At 46.1% G+C, this 5,275-nt stretch overlaps 1 long non-coding RNA gene across 1 annotated transcript; it reads right to left on the bottom strand.

Annotated features, from left to right (window-relative positions):
• Positions 1-4,667: 4,667 nt before the first annotated feature.
• On the bottom strand, positions 4,668-5,275 carry LOC115948698. The gene is made up of 2 exons (XR_004082489.1): positions 5,210-5,275; positions 4,668-4,995 (listed from the first exon to the last, which is right to left on the bottom strand). It is a non-coding gene; the product is annotated as an uncharacterized LOC115948698 (long non-coding RNA).

Genomic DNA, 5,275 nt, shown 5'->3' with positions numbered 1-5,275 from the left:
GGTTTTTTTTCTTTTGTAAGGCAAATCTAGAGAGGGCTTTGTCATTTCAAACAGGAATACACACACACACTCTCTTTCTCTTTCCACCTTTGCAACATGGGCAGTGTTGTACAAAGGATGCAGTATTACTTCTGACAACAGAACTGTGGTAGAAAATGACCATGTGTGTTTTTATCCCGCCCCACCCAAAGAGATTTAGTCATAGTGTTGGAAATTGAAAGAGATTTTTTTTTTAAGGCTTGGCTGTTACTGAGTCTTTTGGAAGAGTAAAGCTCCCATGTGGTGTTTAGAGGACAGGACATTATCAGATACTGTCTGTATCTCTGTTTTCTCAAGCTCTAGGTGTGTGTTTCTGATGATCAGTGGTCACAAATTCATTGGAAACCCAAGCTATTTTTGAAGAGGAGAATTATATGGTTTTTATCTAGCTCTGGTCAGTTATCCATCTTCTGTAACAAGGGTCTGATATGTGAGCTTGTCACTAAAATTTCAAGAGATGAAAATCAACAGCCTTGAAAAATATTTCAGGTTTTTTGTTTTGTTTTGGTTGGTTGTTCTTTTTTTTATTATTATTTTTTTAGCAGTTACAAAAGTAATTTAACAAAAATAAAATCAGAAAGTAGTCTATTGACGTTGTGTACTCGGTAGTCCTGTCCCTGCCTGTAACAGATTTCACTGATGTATTTTTTAATACAGAAAATTATGTGAAAAGTAACACCTGCCCCTGATTCTGTCTGACCAAAGCCCATCTGTGTCGGTCATTTCTGAGCAAAGGTTCTGCTTTCTCCATGGCCTGGCAGGGGGAGATGTTTTGGCCACTCCTCAGCACAGGGATGCTCCTGCAGGCTCAGTTCTTGCTCCATGAACACCAACCTGCCCCTCCCCGTTGTTACATTGAACAGTGACATTGCAGGCACAGTGGTTTGGATTGGGAAGGTGCAGGGAAAACAAAATCATGCTGGAAGGATCAGTTTGTAGGAGATTAGGAATGTCTGAGGTGTGTCTGCTGCTCACAGGTGTGCCCAGAGCCTCGGTGGCACAGGGGAGGCTCCAGGAATTCCTGTGTCTCCTGGGCAGCTGCTGGGGGTGCTCCCTCCTTCCCTGACCCCCCTGGGAATGAGCAAGGCAGCAGTGAGGACAGGCTGTGGGGAGGGCAGGGTGGGGATGGTGTGCAAAATAATCCCAAAGCTGAGTGTTCTTTAATAGACCTTAACAGAAATATTCCCATAGAATAACCTAGGATATTTGTACCTTATGAGAAACACTTTTCTTCCTCTGAACATCCTCACTGTTTCTTGTCTGGGAACACCTTAATTGTGGTCAATTTTTTTGCAGGCTCTGAGAATGAAAGGTAGGCAAGTGAAATCACTTTAACTTTCACTGGCTGAGAGCAGAGTTGTTAAACACTGTGTAAACTGCTTTGGTGTGGTGGCTGTGACATGAGAAACATTTCATTGCAGTTCCATGGTAATAATTAACACAGTAAGTAGTTTTAGTTTCTATTTCACTCCTGCTTGGAGGCCCTTCAGCAATGGTCTGTTTTTCCCAGGGTCTGCCTGGGCTGTTTTTGCCTCTTGAGGGATTTCTTGTCAGCTCAAGTCAAGTTCACACAGATAACACAAGAAGGATTACCTTGAAGGATTAAAGTATATACAAATTATACACACAGGCTCAAAGTTCTGAACACAATCGTGTTTGTAATCAACATTTCTGACTGCTGAGCACACAACATTTATTGAGATATTCTTTTAAACAAGCAAAAAAAAAATCATACAGTGTGCTGCTGAATCCCAGTGTTAACTGGACTGGAAAAGTCCTTTGAGATCATCAAGTCCAAGTGAGACCTAACGCCAGCTTGTCAACCAGACCATGGCACTGAGTGCCACATCCAGTGTTAAACTGTAGTTTCAGTGTGGACAGAGAAGCAATAAAGATGGGTGTGAGAAAGAAAAATGGAAAGCTTCCTGCTACAGGGTTCCAGCAGCTCCCAGTGCAGGAGGTGCTCAGTGCAAACCTGCTGCTCCATCCCAGCTTCAGTTCACTAAAGAAGGGAACTGGGGGCACTCTGAAAGCCACAGAACTGGGTGCAAAAAGAAATTAAGTTACCTTGGGAATTATTCTGCCAACTGCTGCTAAAAAAACCACCCCAGGATTTCTCTGGAATAGTTTTCAACTCCTTGGAGACTTAAAACAGCACAAAGTCCCTTGTCATGTGTCCCCAGCTGTGCTGCTGCCTCAGTGCCAGGGCTGGCAGAGGTGACTCACAGGAATGTGCAATAAAGTCATTGGGTTTTGGTAACAATCTCAGCAACTCCCCAGTTCCCTGAGCAGCAATTTCACTGTTGCCTTAACAACCAAAGGACCCAGAACAAATGCTCCTGCACCCAATGCTTACTGTGCTCATAACCCTGGCATGGCTGGAGCTTTGCTCCCCTCAGCACAACAGGTTCCTCCCCATTCTTCCTTGGCCTCTTGTTCTTTTTAAACATTCCAGAGGCAAAACAAAGATTTGCTGCCTTCATTAAAGAGCTGCTCCCTGGCAGTACTTCCCCTGTAGCATCATCAGCCTTGTAAGATGCTATGTAAGAAATAAGTTTTGAGCCTTTGAGCTCCCAAACATTAACTGCTGGGTTTTTTTTCTTTACCTGTGTATGAGCACCAAAAGTCTGTAAAAATCACAGACCTTTGGTGAGGAGAAAGGCTAGAAGGAGTTTTGGGAGCACTGAAATGAGTGTGTTGTGCCTCTGAGAGCTGCAGGTCTTGTCTCATGTTGCCAGAGCTCCACACCTGCAATGGGTGATGTGACAGAGGAGTCCCCAGGGGATCCCCTCCTTTGCCTGACAGGGAAATCCCTTTGCTCCAGCACCACAGAGCTGGGCAGGTAGGACTGACTCTGCTTTTGCATCTTCCCCAGGAGGAAACAATTGGTTTGGAAACGATGAGGAGGTCAAATGGTTTTGCACAATATTACTGTATTTGTTTGGAAGTTGACCCCAGCCCTTTTTTAGGTGGATTTTTTTAAACTTAGGGAAAAAAACCACTCATTTAGTCTGACCACTGGCACCAACGTCTTCCAGCAGCAAAGCTATAAGAACTTGCCTCTTTATCTTCAGTTTCCCCACCAAAATCCCAAGGAGCATTCCAGAAGTTTTCTGTTGTGTTGTGCTTTCAGAGGGAACAATTTTGGACATGCCAGGAAGAGCAGGTGGCAGAAGAGCTGTTGCAAGGTGCTGGGAATGTGCTTTGGGGAGGCAGGTAATTGATGGTACATGGCAAAACACTAATATAAATATTAAGTCCCTAAGATTAATGGTTTTATATTCCAAACATCTCACAGAGGAGGTCCTTGGTGCTCAGCCACTGACACCAGTGCTGGCTCTGCTCCAGGGAGTGTTGCACAGATGCAGAATGGTTTTTAAAGTCATAAAGGCTCAAAAGAACTTGGGCAGCTTGGATTCCTCTAGCCACAGAACTGAAATGTCCATTGGACATCACATTGCCTAAGCTGGTGGATTTCCAGCAGACATTCAGCTTTTATTAAAGAAACAAGACCTGGGATATCTGACTTTCAGATGGGAGAAGGGAATTTACGACAATGAAACAGTGAAGTTAGTCAGAGCTTTACACCCCACATCTCAAAATTAATCCCAAGAACATGGTTTCAATCTTGGAAAATCCAAGTGAATGTGGGCAGCACAAGCCACACACCCCAGCTTGGTAGTCTTGATTCTTAGTCAGCCTTTGGATATGTCAACAGAGGCTTTTTATCCTCTCTTGTGCAGATTTATAGCATAAACAGCCCGAGCAATTTGCAAAGGTCTTTTTGACCTGCTGGGAGCCAGGTTGCAGCTTTGGAGGGAAGGGTGAGGGTGATGGCACCCGAACTTTCTCCCCAGCTAAGCCACCAGCTCATCCCCCGGCCCCAGCACACACTTCCCGTCACTCCTGAGGATTGATGACACCTCATACCTTGTCCCTTCCAATCTGTACCTGGGTTGTACCCTCTGTAAATTGGCCAGACTTTCCTACCTCGTTTGGGCATTATCAGGCAGAATTCCACAGGATGCTTTGCAGCCCCGTGATGAAAGGTGCTATAAAACTGCAAAGTGTTAATTCAGAAGATGTAACTAGGTCAGCAGTGCATCATAACCTATATTAAACAGACATTTTCTAATACAAGAATTTATAGAGTTCAATGTATGGTATTCAGAAGTGAATTATTGAGACCCTCAAAAGAGATTTTGTTTCAATCGTATATGTATTCTGGAAAAGTGATTAAAAACCTTTAACCTTAATGAAAGAGTGCAGCCATCCTCCTTTCTTCCATGATGTTGGAATCTAAAAGCAGTTTACAAGCCAGTACACAGCTTAAGAGCAGAATCTCACAGATTTCATATGGGGAGGGCTCAGCAGTTTCTAAGCCACAGTTAAAATTGCAGCTGATCACCTGCACAGCAGCACCTGGTGGTTCCCACCTGGTGTTCCCACTCACACTGGGTTCTGTTCCTCTGGCCTGGGCTGGAACTTCTCCCCTGGCCCAGACTGAGTGCAGGGGAACTGGGGGCAGCATCAGCGAGCAGGTCAGTCCTGGGGACTGAGCATCCCCTGTGCCCTGTCCCCCTCTAATGCCACCATCACCCAAGAGAGCAGCCACACACAAACCCAACTCTGGTGAAAGCAAAGCACATTTATTGGCTTCAGGGAAATCACTGCTCATGACAATCCAAAGCTTTTGAAAGGGGAGGCAAAGATCTGAGGGGTCTGTGGGGGTTTCCCAGCACCTGCATTGAGCAAGGCAAGGCTTTGGGATCACGAACCGGCTTGGCTTCTCTTAGTTTGCTCGTCTGCAGTTGTCTCCTCCACAGGTTTGTCCCCCAAGTTACTTTTTCTTGGGTTTCTCACGTGGAGGTTTCTTTCACTTGGACAGCAAGGCACCACTTATTGCACCAGCTGAGCCCAGCCCAACTTTGGCACCAAGAGAGAGACCTGCAGCTCCTGCAAAGACAAATTGAGATGTGAACTCCCAGGAGCATCGAGGCTGCCTGCTGAGGGACCGAGCACTGGGCACAGCCAGCCAAGGGCTCCTCCTGGGCAGAGACTTTGGAGCAATTCAGACCAGGGAGGGGTTAAAGGGCTGCTCTGGCTCTAGAGTCAGCCTGGGCTCTGTGCCATGGAGATGGAGCCCAGCTCCGCTGCCCTCCCCACTCACCGACGGACTGCAGCACAGCCACGGTGCTGCCAGCAGCCACTCCGCCGCCGTTGGCGATGGCCGCTG

The sequence above is a fragment of the Geospiza fortis genome, unplaced genomic scaffold, assembly GCF_000277835.1.
Source record: "Geospiza fortis unplaced genomic scaffold, GeoFor_1.0 scaffold289, whole genome shotgun sequence".
NCBI lineage: Eukaryota > Metazoa > Chordata > Aves > Passeriformes > Thraupidae > Geospiza > Geospiza fortis.
The sequence above is the reverse complement of the archived record's forward strand: the minus strand, read 5'-3'. Positions and strand labels throughout refer to the sequence as shown.